General features: G+C 38.3%; 1 protein-coding gene across 7 annotated transcripts in view; it reads left to right on the top strand.

Annotated features, from left to right (window-relative positions):
• The first annotated feature begins 12168 nt into the window (after window positions 1-12168).
• Window positions 12169-19321, top strand: part of GLIPR1 (GLI pathogenesis related 1) — a 39694-nt gene continuing 32541 nt past the window's right edge. For 3 of the 7 annotated variants that reach the window (XM_057741263.1, XM_057741265.1, XM_057741261.1), the window contains exon 1: window positions 18970-19076. The gene's annotated coding sequence lies outside the window, so the exon portion shown is untranslated. Of the gene's footprint in view, window positions 12382-18941; window positions 19077-19321 lie in introns of those variants that run through there. The other 4 variants (XM_057741260.1, XM_057741264.1, XM_057741266.1 and 1 more) reach the window with 3 other exon arrangements.

Here is a 19321-nt window from a genome sequence, read left to right as displayed (position 1 = left end):
TCTTTATTGCCAGGGTTCCTACACAATATGAGTTGAATGATTATAAAGCATATTATAACAATTCAATAACTAGAATATTGTGGTTATACCCAACCTGGAGAGAGATCAGTCAACAAGCAGTACATGTAGTGGTTTCCTGTGGATGATGTAACAATGTGCCACAAACTGAGTGGCTTAAGCCATAGAAAAGGCCAAAATCAAACTGTCAGCAGGGCAGCTTCCTTCTGGGTCTTTTTGTTTATGTTTTTGGCTTTTTTAAGCTCTTTATTGGAATATAATTGCTTTACACTCTTGTACCAGTTTTTGAGGTACACCAAAGTGAATCAGCTGTATTTATACATATATCCCCATATCCCCTCCCTCCTGTGACTCCCTCCCACCCTCCCTGTCCTGGCCCTCTAAGGCATCACCCATCATCGAGTTGATCTCCCTGTGTTATACAGCAACTTCCCACTAGCTATCTATTTTACAATTGGTAGTGTATATATGTCTATGCTACTCTCTCACTTCGTCTCAGCTTCCCCTTTGCCACTCCCCCAACTCTGTGTCCTCCAGTCCATTCTCTGCATCTGCATCCTTATTCTTGCCTTGTCACTGGGTTCATCAGTACCATTTTTTAAGATTCCGTATATATGAGTTAGCATACGGTATTTGTTTTTCTCTTTCTGGCTTACTTCGCTCTGTTTGACAGTCTCTAGGTCTATCCACCTCATTACATATAGCTCAATTTCATTCCTTTTTATTGCTGAGTAATATTCCATTGTATATATATATGCCATATCTTCTTTATCCATTCATCTGTTGATGGGCATTTAGGTTGCTTCCATGTCCTGGCTATTGTAAATAGTGCTGCAATGAACATTATGGTACATGTTTCTTTTGGGATTATGGTTTTCTCTGGGTATATGCCCAGTAGTGGGATTACTGGATCATATGGTAGTTCCATTTTTAGTTTTTTAAGGAACCTCCAAACTGTTTTCCATAGTGGCTGGACCAACTTACATTCCCACCAACAGTACAGGAGAGTTCCCTTTACTCCACACCCTCTCCAACATTTATTGTTTCTAGATTTTTTGATGATGGCATTCTGACTGGTGTGAGGTGATACCTCATTGTGGCTTTGACTTGCATTTCTCTAATGATTAGTGATGTTGAGCATCTTTTCATGTGTGTGTTGGCCATCTGTATGTCTTCTTTGGAGAAATGTCTATTTAGGTCTTCCACCCATTTGTGGATTGGGTTATTTTCTTTTTTGGTATTAAACTGTATGAGCTGCTTGTATATTTTGGAGATTAATTCTTTGTCAGTTGCTTCATTGGTAAGTATTTTCTCCCATTCTTAGGGTTGTCTTCTTGTCTTGTTTAAGTTTCATGAGGTCCCATTTGTTTATTCTTGATTTTATTTTCATGATTCTAGGAGGTGGGCCAAAAAGAATCTTGCTTTGATGTATGTCATAGAGTGTTCTGCCTATGTTTTCTTCTAGGAGTTTTATAGTGTCTGGCCTTACATTTAGGTCTTTAATCCATTTTGAGTTTATTTTGGGACACTATTTTTGATCTGCCTCTCAGCTCCTTTTCTTCCACTATTTTTTCTTTCTTCCTTGAGGCCTTCTTCCCCACATTCCTTGCTTTTTCCTCAACTCCTACTCTCATGATACATTCCTGTATTACAACCAGGTAATATAAATGCATGTATATACTTGACTCTAGCTTAATAGTTCCATAATTTATGCATAATTGTTAGGACTTAAATAGAAGTCAATTAATAGTTTATTTAATGTCAAAGGGACTTTTGCATAAAAGTTATTCTGTATTTTAATGCTGTTTATTTTATATTCTAATAAATTTATGAACATCAATTTTATTAAACATGTATTAAATATTTACCTCTCCTTAAAAAATAGATTACAGTTTTAGCTTTAGAATGAGGTGTTCTATTGAACTATTTATATAACTTAAAAGCAAGACAGAAATAGTATTTTTGTAAATATAATAACTTAAAAACTTTGTCCTATTGTAAAATCTCAGTACTTTGTGTTTATTTCTTTACTATTTCTACTTCTGATTCCTTTTTAGGGGTATAACAGTGTTTATGTTGTTACTCTCCCAGGATGACACCTAAGAACACCTTCCTCTAAGCAGGTTCTATTTTATTACTGTCCTCTCAAGTTCTGAAACTCAAGAATTAATATCCCTCGAATCTGGCTGGGATACTGTATTAGTTTCCTAGGGCTACTGTAACAAAGCACCACAAACTGGGTGGCTTAAAACAAAAGAAATTTATTCTCTCACATTTTTGGAGGCTAGAAGTTCAAAATCAAGGTGTAGGCTGGGCCGTCCTCACATTGAAGCGTCAAGGAGATTAAGCTTCCTTCCCTCTCCCAGCTGCTAGTAGCCCAAGGCATTCCTTGTCTCGCGGCAGCATAATTCCAATCTCTACCTCCATTTTCACATGGTCTTCTCTCTCTTTGTCTCTGTGTCTTCACATGGCATTCTCTTTTCTGTATTTCTTCTCCACTTCTTATAAGGACATTAGTCATATTGGATTAGAGTCCATTCTAAAACCTTATCTTAACTTGATTACATCTGTAAGGACCACATTTCAAAATGTCATTCTGAGGTTCATGGGGTTAGGGCTTCCACATATCTTTTTTTTAATTAATTAATTTATTTATTTATTTATTGGCTGTATTGGGTCTTTGTTGCTGTGCACGGGCTTTCTCTAGTCGCAGCAAGCAGGAGCTACTCTTCATTTCGGTGCACAGGCTTCTCACTGCAATGGCTTTTCTTGTTGTGGAGCATGGGCTGTAGATGTTCAGGCTTCAGTAGTTGTGGCACATGGGCTCAATAGTTGTGGCTCTCGGGCTCTAGAGCACAGGCTCAGTAGTTGTGGCGCACAGGCTTCATTGCTCCACGGCATGTGGGATCTTCCTGGACCAGGGCTCGAACCCGTGGCCCCTGCATTGGCAGATGGATTCTTAACCACTGCGCCACCGGGGAAGTCCTCCACATATCTTTTAAAGGGGCTCAACCCAATCCATAATAGGTGCCTTGACTGGGGATGCTGATATCTCTCTGAATAACTTCTGTTAAAGTAGCTTTTATCTTTCAGCCTCCTGCACAAGGCAGAAACTAGCTATCTCCATCACATCCCCAGTCTCATATAGGCACCATCCCTTCCTTCCTTCTTCTTCATATTTGGAATGTGGATTGGAAACTGTAGATGGAGCAGCTGTCTTGTGACCATGAGATAAGAAGCATGCATGGAAAAGCCACATGCTAAAGATGATTAAGCAGAAAAATAGGAAGAGCCAGAGACACTGACATCATGTTGCTACTACACCAGCCCTGGACTCCCAACCTTTGGACTTACTATTATTTTAGAAAAACTATAGCCCATTATAGTTAAGCCACTGTAAATGAGTTTTTGTGCAATTCTCCCTCCCTTCAAAAACAACCTCAAAACAAAACAGCTATGTTAGTGGCCTGCTTTCCCCTGGCCTAACAGCTCATGCAAACATAATGAAGTCAATCATGTTTATCAGTGACTTAGCATTGGCATATCTTAGCAGCTCAACACAAGCAGCTGGCATCTTACTTTAAATAACAAGTAGTAAATGTTTTAGTTCTGTTTTTCATTTTATTTCTCTTTTAAATCAAAGTGTGACCGTCTCCATTTCCACACCTATTTGTGAAGTTGTCAGTTACAGTCTCATGGGTGACAGGTGTCCACATCACAAAAGGACTCTCAGTACCAACTCACTTTTTCACATGTCAGACTTTATCTTTGCCAACTTTGATTCTAGATGTCAAATGGCCTCAGACCCTGCCAGCTGACAAATTTCCTGTTTTGGTTTCTGATTTGACTGGCTAAATTTCTCAATCCTTTCTTTCTGTCTGGTTCAGCTTTCCTAACACTGATTTTGGCTGAAACTTTTAACTGTCCTTACAACTGGCAGCCCCATGTCATCCTGGCCGAGCCCACCAAAATGAGCAAGGCTGATGGAGAAAAAAGAAAGAGTAAACAAAAATCACCAATATCAGGTCTAGAGAAATTAAAAGAATGATGCGTGAACATAATGAATAACTTTTTGTCAATAGATTCAACAATTTAGATGGAATGAGCAAATTCTTGAATGAGTCCACTTCCAAAACCAACATAAGAATAAAGAAAAATATTTGAAATGGCCTCCTGTCAAAACTGTGAAACGTCTGAGACTGTATCCTCCTAGCAAGTTAACAAGTTAGTCAAGGATACTGAGAGACCCCCTCTAGCGGCAGCTAGAGGAAGCCCACAGGCAGCAGCAAAGACCCAATGCAGCCAAAATTTAATTAATTAATTAATTAAATAAAAGGATACTGAGAGAATATGCAAGACTTCTGGGTCAGAGACAAAGGACAGTATTTTACTCACAACAATGATAATAAAGCTTTTAAAAACATTTTTGTTTCTTTAATTTTATTTATATTAAAGATATACATATGCATACTTTAAGAAATCAAATAATCCTGTAAGGCTTGTAATAAAAACATAGCATAGTTGCTCAGAACCACACCTGACAACCTGACAAAACATGCTTAGATGATTTAGCAATGAAACAGGAAAAAAAAAAAAAAAGCCGTTCAAAGGAAACAGCTAAATTGCTGTTGAAACCACTATTTCCTTAGCATGGAGCAAGTTCAAAATAATTTCCTTCTCAGAAGTGAGAAATTAACTAGGCTAAAATGTATAGCTAGCTGAATAGTGTAAACATTGGATAGGTCTCAATGTTATAAGATTATATTGACTACATTATCTCTTTGACCCTTTATATCTTGTAGTCCTACCTGTAAACACTCAGGTTATATTCAGAATGCCTAACAAGTTTAACTCATGAATGACTAAATCTAGCAGTGTTAGTCAGTATACTGTAAGCACTTCATAAACACAAGCATTAATCTATTAATATGTATTCATTTCTGGATGTTTATTGATTTGGAGAGTACATTTATATCCTGTTTGAATTTATAATGGTTTTGAAAATGTGGCCATCAAAATTATCTTATGGTACATCCTAACTGTATCAGAAAAGGACTGTTTAAGGAAAACATATGTTAAATGAGGACCAATAATTCAAAATAAAATGTGGGAGAAAATTATTTAAATGGGCTTTTCTTTTGAAAAAATGAAAGTACAAGGATTAAGTGTTAGTGATAAAGGATAGAAATGTTCAAATTGGAAGTAATTGTATGTAAGTTTATTAACGAATTTGTGTGTATGTTATGATTGCTTTAGGCCTATGCCACCTTGTAACTGTGGTGACTTAAATATGAATACGTGGATAATGAGGATGCTATATTTTAATTTTTATGCAATAATATGTTAGGGCACAATCTATAGAACCTTCCAATAATGAGGTAGACTAGCATTGTCACCAAGTTCTTTCTAATTTTAATCTCATCTTGGTAAGAAACTAGAATTTGCTATATAGTTTGGAGAATTACAAAAAATGAAATATTCTTGTAAATACAGTTTTATACACAAAGTTCCTAGGTGATAATATTCCTTAACTCTATCAGTCCATAATTCTGTGTTAGTCAGTCTATTTACACTGAATATCTTGGGTTATTTACTTGTAATAACTCTGTCTAAAGAAATATAATGCAAGCCACACATGTTATTTTAAATTTTCCTGTAGCTGCATTAAAAAACAAAAAAGAAGCAGGTAAATTAATTTTAATAATAGATCTTATTTAATCCAACATATTCCAAATATTATCATTTCAACAAATAATCAATATTAAGAGTATTAAGGAGATGTTTTACATCCTTTGTTTCATACCAAGTCTTTAAAATCCGATGTATATATTACACTTCAAATACGTTTCAACTTAGACTAGCCACATTTCAAGTGCTCATTTGCCCCATGCGGTTAGTGATTATTACACTAGACAGCACGGATTTAAAGACTGAGCTCTAGCAAGTGCTTCAGCTCTAGAGCACATCTTATCCAATACCCAAGTAGGCTTCTGTTTACTTAATGTGATTTGAGGTGGGGATTCCAAACTAGAGGGTGTATGGACTGAATGTTTGTGTCCCCTCCAAATTCATATGTTGAAGCTCTAACCCCCAATGTGGTGGTATTAGGAGGTGGAGCTTTGGGGAAGTAATTTGGTTTAGATGAGGTCGTGAAGATGGAGTGCCCATGATGGGATCTGTCTTTTCTCTCTCTCTCTCTCCCCCATCTTTCCCTCTCCCTCGTTTTTCTCCCTCTCCCTCTCCACCATGTGAGGTCAGAGTGAGAAGGTGACCCTCTGCAACCCAAGAAGAGGGCCTCACCAGGAGCCGAACCAGCTGGCACCCAGATGGTGGGACATCTCAGTCTCCAGAACTGTGAGAAATAAAATTCTATTGATTAAAATTCTGTTGGGAAGAGCTGATTAAAAGCAGTGATGGGTTGTTACAGTGTGGACATTCTAATGCACACCAAGATGTGTGAGTCATTGGTGTAAACAAGAGAGAGAATCTTAAATGTAATTCACCTCTTTCATTTACTAACTGTGTGAACTTGAGCAACTTACGTAATGCTGGCCCCCAAATGTAGCTGTATAATACATACTTTCCAGGACCAAAACGAAGTAAACAGTAACTGAGAACGTGCTGGGTCGTGCTACGCCATGCCATGGAAAGTGTGAGGTTGGGGGTCATGGATCTCTGTCTTGCGAATGGACCATAGTGAACTGGCAGAAGATAGCTGCCTCTTGGAGTAAGTGGAATAGTCCAGCAGCAATTATCAGGCTTCCCCAGTCTTGGGCAGGGCAGAAACTAAAGGCAGAAAGTAAAGCACGGTGCTCTGGTAACTGCACGTCAGTCCTCTCAGCCTCTCCAGCTGACAGCTGATTTTCCTGCACACAATTTGCAGTTTTTACAAAAATCTTTGCTCAGCTGCCCAGAGGCTAGTAGTATGATCACTGAAGCATATGAATCATTCTCTAAGGTCACCCTGGCAGAGAGGCCCTGAAGGAATTTGACAGAGTACACAGTAAAAACTTCTCTCTTGTGTTACAAAGTCAGAACAGCATTACTCCATAAAGAAATGGAAAAGGAAGCACCAGGCATATTTTTATGCTGAAATCAAGTTAACTCACATTTGGACTCATGAAATTAAGAAATGCAACAAGATAACGTGAACCTTCAGTAAATGTTTTTCTCTGAAACGTATCTATGCCAAAGGAAGTGTTTAGAAATATTTATAGAAAGACAAGTACAGCTGTGATTGAGTTTGTTAATTCTCATGTTAACATTATCTTTGAATTCATACTTTTAAAAGTGACCACTCTGTTTAAGTATGAGCAGAATCGATCCCAGCGCTTATAACTTTGTTTGGTGCTATCTCTCTTGTCGTATTGTACAACAAATCAAAGGCAAAATTTAGAAATTGCACTGCGGCCTCCTCTTTGGACAAAACATGCCTCAAAGTCAGCTAAAGTTAGGAGATGATAAACTAAATCCAGCACAGAAAGGGAGAGTAAACAGGAAGTACTCAAATATGCATATTGACAAGACATTCTCCCTGACCACACTCTTTAGTCATACTTCTCTAAACCCTGTTCCTGACTAGGCCTTGACTTTGCACCCTTTTCCCCATCCTTGCCAAATGTGCATAGCCCAGTTTTAGCAAGAATCCTGCCAAATCAGTTTAGAGAAAATCTCCCCCACACTTCAGTTCCGATCACTCTCAATAGCTCATCAAATATCTCCTCCCCCACCCTTGCTACCTGATCACTCTGGCCTGCTACTAGTAATTTTCCATCCACCAAATCTCTCCCTCCTGCAACTCTGTTCCTTCACTATAAATCTTGGCTGCCTTGTATTCTGAATTGAGCACGGTTCTAAACTGAGGTCTCTTCATGGAAGCAATCTAAATGCCCATCAACAAATGAATGGATAAAGAAAATGTGGTACATATATACAATGGAATATCACTCAGCCATTAAAAAGAATGAAGTAATGCCATTTGCAGCAACATGGATGGAACTAGAGATTGTCATACTAAGTGAAGTAAGTCAAACAGAGAAAACAAATATTTGTATGATATTGCTTATATGCAGAATCTTAAAAAAATGATACAAATGAACTTATTTACAAAATAGAAACAGACTCACAGACTTAAAGAATGAACTTATGGTTATGGGGGGGGAGGATTGGGGGAAGGGATAGTTAGGGAGTTTGGGATTGACATGTACATACTGCTATATTTAAAATGGGTAACCAACAAGGACCTACTGCATAGCACAGGGAACTCCGCTCAATATTATGTAACAAACTAAGTGGAAAACAATTTGAAAAAGAAGAGATACATATGTATGTAAAAAAATATTGTTCGACCTCCAATAATAAAGGGTAAATTGAAACAATAGGGGGAAAAAACTGAAGTCTCTTCCCCTCTTGCAATAATTTCTGAATTAAATCTATCTTTACTGCTTTAACTAGTGTCTGGCTCTGGTTCTCTTTGACAATAGGCACAAACAGGTACATGTATACACATAGTTCTGATGTTAAAAATAATAGATGGTCTCAATGTCCATATGATGATGATGGAAGTATAATTTAGTACAAGTTTTGAGAGGGTAATTGGACATTCTGTATCTGAAATCTTTAAAACACTCATCCTTGTTACTCAGTAATTCTATTTCTAGGAATCAATCCTACTCTATATGCCTTCTATATAAAGATATCCACAACAGCAGTATTTATAACAAAGAAAAATCAAAAAGAATCTGAATATCCAACAACAATTTGTTATGTAAGTTAGGCACTCATAATGGTTTGAGGAAACATTGTACAGCCCTCAAAATGTTTATGAAAAGTCATAATAACAAAAAACATACTTATGAAATGGTGGTAAGTAGAGAAAAAAGCAAGATACTAAATTGCATCAGATTTTGCCCTCATTTAACAAATTTCCACATGTGTATTATATAGATATTAAAAACATATATATGTATGTGAATGTATCTTATATGGACATAAAACACTGAAAGAAGTACACCAAAATGTTAAAAGGGGTGGGGGGAGTCTTCTGAGGTGGACTGATAGATTTTTTTTTTTTCCTCCTCAAAAGGTCAGGATCCTTGGGAATTCCCTAGCAGTCCAGTGGTTAGGACTCTGCACCTTAACTGCCGAAGGCCTGTGTTCAATCCCTGTTTGAGGAACTAAGATCCCATAAGCCACTGGTTGTGGGGAGAAAAAAAAAACTCAGATTCTTAGTTGCAAACAAAAGAAGCCACTCTGGCAAACTTAAGCAGAGAAAGCATTTATGAAAACAAATAAGGTAGCTGACAGAATGATTGAGGGGACTGGAAAAACAGTCCCCAGACTAAGCTTCCTAGAGCAATGCCCAGATCTGGCTGATAAGGAAACCATCACTCCCGCTAGTGCTATGTAAGAAATGCCAGCAACAGAACTTTTCTACATCTTCTGGCTGTCAGCAATTTTAGAAAGCTACTCTTAAACTGCAACCCCCAGAAGCCATACGTGTCTGATGCCACCCATCCAGCAAAAATGGAAACAAGACGGAGGCTGTGCCCTCACGTTGCTCATCTCCAAGTGATCAGAGGAGTGACATAACTCACTTACACTGTAACAGGATAATACTGACTGCTGGGAGGAGAACATAATGTAGGGGACAGGGGAGGAAGTGAGGAGACTGCTCAGGAAGTCATTGCAATAATGAGGTGAGAGGTGAAGATAGATTGGTAGAAAGAGAGTGGTGAGAAGTGGTTGAATTCCACATATATTTCTAGGGTGACTCCTAGATTTTGGCCTGAGAATTTGGGAGACCAGGCTGTAATGTACTGAGATGGGAAAGATGATAGGTAGATTGAGCAATGGGCTGGTGTGCCTGCAGCGCAGAAAGCCAAACTTTGACAGCAGGTATTTGAGGCAAAGTAAGAGTTTATTGCAGGGTGATTTTGCAAAGCTTTGAGGTCTTGTTTTCTGCAGTTGTGAGCAAGAGACAGTGAGGTGTGTGTTACTAATCTAACTTGATACAGTGGCTCTGCTTGAGGAAGCAAACTCGTGTCTCAAGAGGAAGCAGTCTACATTGATATCAGCTACTCCTCCTAATCAATTTGATCTGAAGGTCTCCAGCATTTGTATTGGAGCAGATGTCAGGTGGAGTCTTCTTTAGCTGTGAAATGTGTACCTAAGGCTCAAGCCCCTGAAGTTTGGCTGCCATCTAGGTAGTGAGGAGGACCTGGTACAGTCCCTTTCAAGGAGATTCAAGGGCAGGCTTTGTTCTTACTGATGTCAAATCAGAGGGATGGGAAAAAATTGGAAACAACAGAGTCCAGATATTTGAGGAAATTAGAATTCAGGATCCAGTCCAGTTTACAGATAGATTACAAATCCTCAAAGATAATTAACAGGATTAGAATCTAACATAGAGAAAGGTAAAAATATAACTTTTCTCTCTACCATCACCCTCATTTTTTTATCAAAGATAATCTTAGTAAAACTAATTTGTTTGCATTAACTTGGCCTGATGATTTATATTGACTATATAAGCTCTTTTTAAGACTGTCTCGCTGAAACAAGGTACCAGGTTGATTTTTCCAAGAGGCCTTATTGGCTCAATAAAGTTAACCTTAGCTCCTTAAAGCTGTCTGGTCATATCTGAGTCTCTGCATCTCTCTGTCAATATGACAATGCCTTCAAACCCCTGGTAATATAGCCAGCGCTTTCAATTGTGTCCTGTTACAAGGAGAATAGATTCTTATTGAACTTATACAAATAACTAACTGTATTGCCATGAAAGGAATACTTAAGGGTTTCGAAATTCTGGAGGGATCAGGTAGGGAGAAAAAGTAACTATTTCATCTTTGTTTACAAAGGTATACTTTACCAAAATGCTGCAAGACAGCTTGCGAGAAGTTTCCTTAAATTTGGAAAAGCAAAACATAAAAGAACTGGCAATGTTTAAAACAAAAAGTCATAAAAATTATACTCATCCTCATCTGTTTATTCAGTCTGATGTAATTAATAGTTGTTCTGCTTGAATCTAGTTTTTCGGTTAGTTTGGGAAATTTTATGCAATTCAGTTTTACGATCTTAAAGTTATCAGACACCTGTACTTGTCAAAATCCTTTCCATGAATTTCTCTGAAGAGGAAATATTTTTGCAGAAACACCTTTGCAAAAGCATCTAAGTAAAACAGTAACTCTCTGAAAATGACAAGACTTTTAAAAAATGTTCATTATTAAAGATCTGATGAGAGTGCATTATAATGGAATTTTCAAGAGTATTTGGTTATTTCTGTAACCTATAATGTTTTATGATAATATCTGATCAGTTCACCCAGGATGGTAGTTCTCTTGCTCTCTGTACATCCCCTGCTCGATCAGTCCCTGCTTTACCTACACCCTACTCACAGGACTGATCTTTCCTCGTAATCATAGATGCTAATCAGTAAATGCCTGTATACTTGCCCCAGGCTCCAGCCAGCATAGTTCTAAAGTTTAGGTAACCAGAGGCAACCTGACCTCAATTCCCTTTGTAACTGGTAACTTCTCCACCTTTGCCACCCTCCCCACCCCGCCCTTTACCTGCCCTTTACTCTGTAGCAAAGACTACTGCCCTGTCCTGCCTGCTGTCTGCCACACACACTGGGGTGTTGCTCCAGGACCTTGCTTCAGACATGTAAGATCCGCCCCCTACCCATTAAACCATTAATGTCTCTATCACTGACTCAGTAAAGTCAGTAAAAGGAAGAAACTTTGTATTCCAATTCAAGTTAATCATTAAAGGGATGTTGCCTATAAGCTTAAATAAGGGTCCATTTCCGGGAACCCTGCCTCCCAGGTAATGATCATTAAGCTAAAACACCTTTGTTTAGCTTACAGAAAACATCCTCAGCAGGCCCACCTGTGAATGACTGCAGGAGGGAAGAAATGAACTCATTCCCTCCAGAGGCGGATGGGAACCAGGAAATGCTTGACTTTATGCCCTCACTTTTAGTATAAAAGAAGCCTGAATTCTAACGCAGGCAAGATGGTTCTCTGAGGTAGGAGTCTACTCTCTTCTTGGTCTGCTGGCTTTCCAAATAAAGTCAACATTCCTTGCCCTAACAGTACCTCACTTAATTTGTTGGCCTGTCATGTGGCAAGAAGTACAAGTCTGGACTAGGAACAAGTTTTGGCACAGCCAGGCAGGATCCTTGCTACTCCTTGGCTAGCCCGCCTGACTGGGGAATTTTTGGATAAGACCCTAGCAGCTGCTGGGATCACTTGTCCTGAGGATCTTCCCTTCAAAATTCCCCAAAGCAGCACCCCTGCCCCAGTGCTTGGCAGTTGGAGCAAGAAATCAACACTTGGGAGCAGCTGACAGGCTCCATGCAGTAGGGTAAGTCCCTCCAGTGTATACAACTGGAAACTTTATTTCCTCTCCATTTAGGGCTTTTTGTCCAGAATAAGCGAATCTGTTTTGTATTTGAATAGGGTACCCTGTTGGAGAGAGGAAGGTTTTGGACTTTCACCTGATTTGTGAATTGGTTCATTTGTTTCTTTGGATGCTAGCATTTGTGTGTGCAGTTTGTGTTTTGTCTTTAATTTCTGTCTTTAAAAATGGGAAATGTTTCAACTGTCACTAAAAGTCCTCTGAGGTACATTTTGGATAAGTGAGCTGATTATAAGTGTGAACTCATGGGTGAAAGGAAGATGCTATTTTATTGTAACAATGTGTGACCTCAGTACCTGTTAGGATCTTCACAAGGGATTTAGGCAGGGTTATCTTGGAACCCTGTGCACCATATACTGCTACTCTAACTCGTGCTGTATTATGTTGTTTATGGTCTCCTGTGTCATTGGTGTATGTAAAACCCCAAGACCAAACTTGAGGGTTTATTTAGGATTTTCTGCTTGTCTTTTGGGTTTTTATATTTTGTTTAGTACTATTACTGCATTTATACCCAAATCATTTTTGTGATATATAAAACTTTTACTGATGTCAAATGGAGGAAAAGAACAGGGAAAAAAAAAAAACTTTCATTATCCAAGAGTGGGATATTCCCAGGAAGAAAAAGTTTCCACTTGGTTCCTAAAATCAGCAAAAGCTACAAATAGAAATAGGCGTGCCTTTTCCATAAATATTACTAAAAAGGGTAGCCATCTAGACAGGTGATCTTGACTTGTCCCATCTGCCAGAAACCCAATTTGAATCCAATCTCTTTTGTAACTAAGCTTTACATTGTTGTATGTGATTCATGGCTGAAATTTTGGAATGGGAGCTATGAGGTCTATGTTTGTACAAGTGTTTATAGATGTATGGCATTACCAGTATTAATTCGTGAAAGAGCTCTACTTGATTGACTTAAAGGAAATTAAGTGCTTATATAAATACTCAAAATATAAAACTGGACAGAATAGATTTGGGGTTCATGTAATCTAAAAATATTCAGTATCAAATTAATATCTAGTATTAAAGTTAGCTTAAGCTTGTTGGTTTGATTAATACAGACACGTCTTTAGGATTATCAACATTAAGTAATACTTTCATTGCTACCTAGGTTTACCAGAAATCAAATAAGACCTTATTATTCCTGTTACAAAATTTGTCAGCAAGAAAAATAAAAATATGACAAAGCTTTTAAGTAAATAAAATAGAGGTAAATGAGGTAAGAGTTTTAGGTGAACTCTATAGGAATAATTATGTTTTGGGAATGTCTATCTAAAATAGTCTCTCCAGATTTTCGTAACAAAGTTGAATGAAGAGAATTCATTGACTATCTGGGTCATTTCAAATAGGACAAAATATTAGAACACAAGTTTGTCAATCAGGAAATGCTGGTATGACAGTTTACAATTACTTGCATCTTGGTTTTCACTAGAGATTAAGGGTTTTTTTCTTTTAATAAATTTTATTATTTATTTATTGGCTGTGTTGGGTCTTTGCTGCTCGCAGGCTTTCTCTAGTTCTGGTGAGCAGGGGCTGCTCTTCGTTGCAGTGTGTGGGCTTCTGATTGCGGTGGCTTCTTTTGTTGAGGAGCACAGGCTCTAGGCATGCAGGATTCAGTAGTTGCGGCTTGAGGGCTCTAGAGCGCAGGCTCAGTAGTTGTGGCACAGGGGCTTAGTTGCCCCACGGCATGTGGGATCTTCCTGGACCAGGGCTCGAGCCCATGTCTCCTGCGTTGGCAGGCTGATTCTTAACCAATGTGCCACCTAGGAATTCTGAGATTAGGGTTTTAAGGTTAAGAATTATAAGGGAAATAGTTCAGTATAAAAAAAAATGTAGGATGTTTGTTTTCAGCAAACAAGGTATGAGGAATGAAAATACATTTTGTTAAAGGGGAAAAGGTGGTTCTGTCCTAGAGCTGGTTGTTTCTAAATGGAAAAGGGACAGATGAATAAGGAAATAAAGTTGTGGAAGGCTTGTGGAGGAGGAACACTGAAAGAGTTTTGTGTGTTGTCAGGATTAGCTGAGATTGAACTTAATTATGAAATAGAATTTTAAAGGTAAAGTGCTAAAAAACCTGAATTTGGTTCGCTAAGAGGACAAAGTTCTCTTGAAATATTGAACTGCTTTTGGTAACTGAGCTTCTTTAAGTGACCTGTATTTGCCATTGAGATCTTTTATCACTTATTAAAACTTTTTGATATTTTTGACAAACTTCGCAAAGATCAAATTCTAAATGAAGTTCACTTGACCTCTAGCTAACTGTTGAGATTTTCCAAAGGGTCCCTGGAAAGCCTCAAATTATTTGTATTCTCTCCATCTCAGAAGAATATTAACTAGGCTTATTTGGTATGCTAAATTACTTGGGAAGCACTGTCAAATAAGTGGTGATAAAACTTCTTAGATTGTATCATGGATAAATACTTAATATACACATTCTGGAAACTATATGGAACTTCTAAAGTCCTGGTATATCCTGGTAAATATCAGTAATAATTTTACTAATTATCTTAAATTGTATTTCACAGCAGTAACCACTTTCTTTAAAATTGCACTGTAATCCCGGCTGGTTGACGCCAGAGCAAAAAGACATCCCTTTAGTGGTTAGAGATAATCAACTGCTATTCATGGTTTTACAGTGGCTTCTGAATGACTATTGCAATTTTGTGAAGAATTCTTTTTGTGCAAGTATTTGTGCTATTACATCAGGGAAAATAAAAGGGAGGGAATGACGGTGAGAATATGTTGCTTCAAATCTAACTCCACTGGCTGAGCTCAGGACTTACCCTCCTTCTAAGGATCAATTAGAAAATCCTGTGTTGACATAGAGAGCAGACTTATGGTTGCCAAGGGAGAGGGGGTGGAGAGCAATGGATTGGAAGTTTGAGATTAGCAGATGCAAGCTATCATATAGAATGAATAAACAAGGTCCTACTGTATAGCAAAGGGAACAATAGTCAATATCCTACAATAAACCATAATAAAAAAGAATATAAAAAAAGGTTATATATAACTGAATCACTTTGCTCTACAGCAGAAATTAACACAAAATTGTAAATCAACTATATTTCAAAAAATTTTTAAAAAGAGAAAATCCTGTGTTAGTTTCTGGGGCACAGGGACTTGGTCAGATATCACCATCAGAGATCAAACAGGGCACCCAGTTTGGGCCAGGAGCCACTCCCAGGACAGGGCACTTTCCATTGCTGTTATCTCACATAGGGGGCTATTATAGGGAGGATCCTCTACACCTGAAGGCCACTTGGCAGCACCCACAGCTGAGCCAAACTGGAGCCCCAATGAGGGAAGAAAGCCCTTATTAGAGCATCATTCATTAGCGCATCTTGGCAGAGCTTTGAAAGGGGGAACCAAAGCAAAAGAGTTTGAGCAAAATTCAAGAAACTCAGCAAAACAAATGAAAACCTCCCTGAACTTTTGGAAAGGATTTATCCAGCCTACAGATATCATCTTAATGCAGATCGTGAGGCCCCTGAAAATATTAGAATAGTAAATTTGAGCTATCTTGGGGGGTGGGGCAAAGTGCTTCAGATATCAGGAGAAATCTGCAAAAATAAGATGGTGCATTTGGAATACATCTGTCTCAATTAGTAGATGTTGCTTTTAAAGTATTCAACAGGATGAACAAAAAGAAGATGCAAAGCAAAACGCCATTTTGGCAACATTATCGGATTCCCAGAAGGCTAGTTAAGCAAAGAGAGGTAAGCCACTATTGGAGAAGGAGCATGTGCTTTCTGTAAGGAGAAAGAACATTGGAAAACAGATTGCCCTAGGCTGACATAAGAAAAACAATAAAAGAGCCTCTTGTATAGTAGAAAGAGAGGAACATGATGAATGAAGTAGCCCAGGGGCTCCCTCGGACTTGAGGCACCTAATTCCCTACAGAGCCCCATCTAAAACTGACAGTGGAGAAAGAGTTGATTGTCTTTCTGATAGACCTCACCTTGAAGTTTTCCACCAGAACAGCTTGATGTCGGAGTCTAAAAATAACTGTCAGACCCCCCCAGATGGGGACTCAACACAGAGGAACCTACCCCAACAAGGACTGGAAAAAAGACTTTACTCAAATACTTTGAGCTGCAGGAAATTTCAGATAACCTGCTAGTTAGTGTTTGTGGATACTTCTTCAGGATAGGTGGAAGCATATCTCACCTGGACAGAAAGTCTCTGAAGTGGTTAAAGCCCTCCTAAGGGAAATTATCCCCAGCTTTGGGTTAAGGCATTGAAACTACTTTTATTCTGGAGACCACAATCAGGAAAAACCAAGAAAGTGAATCATACATTTAAAAAAGGAACATCTTTAAAATATGTTGAGACTAATTTAACTTGAGATAAGGCCTTGCCAGTTGCCCTGCTACAGATCAGTAGCTCCTAGAAGCAGGCTTAAATTAAGCCCCTTTGAAATATTGTATGGTAGGCCATCTCCAGGTTGTCTGCTCAGGGGAGAGAATCTATAAACGCTCTAAGAGACCCAGCAGTTGCCAATTATGTTAAAACTTTGGGCACTATACTAACCTCTTCATGAGTTTACTTCCAACAGGTCTGCCTGTCCAACTGAAGTAGATGGTAATTTCATTGTAGCTGGAGAAGAATCAACCTGTTTTATGTCCAAATAAATGGCACAGGAATTTAGTGTATGTATTGGGAACTACAACCAAAATCCCAAGTTCAATTACAAATTGGGCAACAAAGTGCTAAGGGGTTTCATCAGGTTCAAATAGTTGTAGATATAAAAGGACTAACTAAAGATTCCAAGGAAAATTCATTGCCTCTATTCAGCAGAAAGTAGCCAGAGAGGTCTTTGTCCTTTTTCCTACAAGACTGTGGAATGGACATTGATAGTAGGAAATTATAATAGGGAAGATATATTTCAAGTTAATCACTAAAGGGATGTTGCCTATAAGCTTAAGTTATACATAAGGTCCACCTCTGGGAACCCTGCCTACCAGGTAATCAGAATTAAGCTAAAATACCTTTGTTTAGCTCACAGAAAACATCCTGACCCGGCCCACCTGCAGGAGGAAAGAAATTAACACATCCCCTCCAGAGGCTGATGGGAATCAGGAAATGCTTGACTTTACTCCCTCCCCTTTCAGTATAAAAGAAGCCCAACATCTAGGTCTGCTGGCTTCCAAATAAAGTCACTTTTCCTTGCCTTAACTGCTTGTCTCTCAATTTATTAGCCTGACAAATGGTGATCAGTGCATGCTTGGACTGGGTAACAACTCCAGGCTCTTTCTTTGATCTTGAGGCTGGACAGGTACAAGGCTTGCAGGCCTGTGGGATGCAGCCCAATAGATAATAACTGGCATTAGGACTGATAATGTTATATCAGGACACATCAGATTTTCAGGAATTTCACATAATTTCCAAAACACTTATATACCTATATAAATACAACATAATCCTAGATCATATCGTCTTGAAAAGCATTTGTGTTAGTTTGTTATATTTTAAGTGCTTTTTAAGTCAATTAGATAGAGCTTTTACAAATTAATCTTAGCAATACCATCCAGAGGTAGATATATATCTCACATCTACCATCTATATAAACACATATGAAGATACAGACAGATACAAAGACCTTATAGACTTATTCTAAAATTTCAGTCATGAGACAGGTATAATCATGTAAAGTTCACTAGTTGTAAAAGTTGAATCTAAGTTGTTTTTCTGGTAGATGGAATAAGTTAAGGTTACCTGCTCAGATGGCTAAAGCCTTTCAATAATATCTGTGGAGAAGCACTTAAAAGACTTAAAAGTTTCAAATTACCTTTCCCTTTTTGTTCTCCTTCTAACAAGAATTACTACCTTTAAGTTTATAGAATATTTATATCTCAAAGCACAAGAAAGGAATGCAAGTTCCTCCAAGAAGGATTTTGTTTTCCCAAGGCTAATATTTAGAAACCTCTGAGAGGGGAGGGTTTGGGATTGATAAAGGAGTAAATGAACTCTGAACTGCCTCTACAGCTGCACTTCTAGTTTTACAAGGAATTTAGAGACAAAGACAGTTGCTCTCAATTCCTTAAGCAATTGGGGGCTTTTTGTGTGTGTGTTTTTGTTTGTTTGTTTTTAGCAATTGGGTTTTTATTTAAATGACACCAGAGTTTGATCTACCTATAAATCTTTTTATGAGGGCTTTAGATAGTTCTTTCTCTCTGGAGACATAGTTTCACGTTAGCTTAGAGGAAGAGGCTTAAAAAATTCCTTTTAGGTTCTAAATATCAGTTTTTAATTCAGCCAAATTTCTGATTATAAAGTTATTAAATCCTTTCAAATATCTTGCCAGGTTTCAGCTGAAACAGACAGTAAATATTTCTGGCAGTGTTAAAAATGACTCCATAGACCCAAAAGGCATCCTCAGAGAGGGTGCAAAAGTTACCACCTTCTCAAGATCTAGAGTCACTCCCATAGATAGCTAAAGAACCAATAGCCTTCTTGTCCCAGGCAGGCAGAAAGCCAAGCCAAGCTCTTAGAACACAAAACTAGACAAGCAAGAAGGCAATAGTTATCCCTGGGAGAGAAAGGATCAACAACCAATAGGTCTGGATTTGGAAAGAAAGGGACAACGTGAAATTTAATTTTTCTCTCTCAGCTGAGCATTACAGACAGAGATTCTGGAGACTGTGGTAAGAATTCTCACCCTCAACTGGCTTCTGCCAGTTTTTCCAGGGATCCCCTCTGCAGACTCTGGTTTCTTATTCACTTTAATTTTAGCTTCCCTTGGCTGTTTAAGAAAATAGCATAGCACTTTCCCAGGGAATCCTTTGGAGTCTTAGAGTTCCATCAGTTCTTGGAAGGGCCTAAATAGGGGCACACATTTAGGGGTGAATTTTGAAGGCATTTGAATTGATGTTGACAAATTAGCATAGGC

The sequence above is a fragment of the Hippopotamus amphibius genome, chromosome 7 (genome assembly GCF_030028045.1).
Source record: "Hippopotamus amphibius kiboko isolate mHipAmp2 chromosome 7, mHipAmp2.hap2, whole genome shotgun sequence".
Classification (NCBI taxonomy): domain Eukaryota; kingdom Metazoa; phylum Chordata; class Mammalia; order Artiodactyla; family Hippopotamidae; genus Hippopotamus; species Hippopotamus amphibius.
Note: the sequence above shows the minus strand (reverse complement) of the source record. Positions and strands in the feature narration are given on the sequence as shown.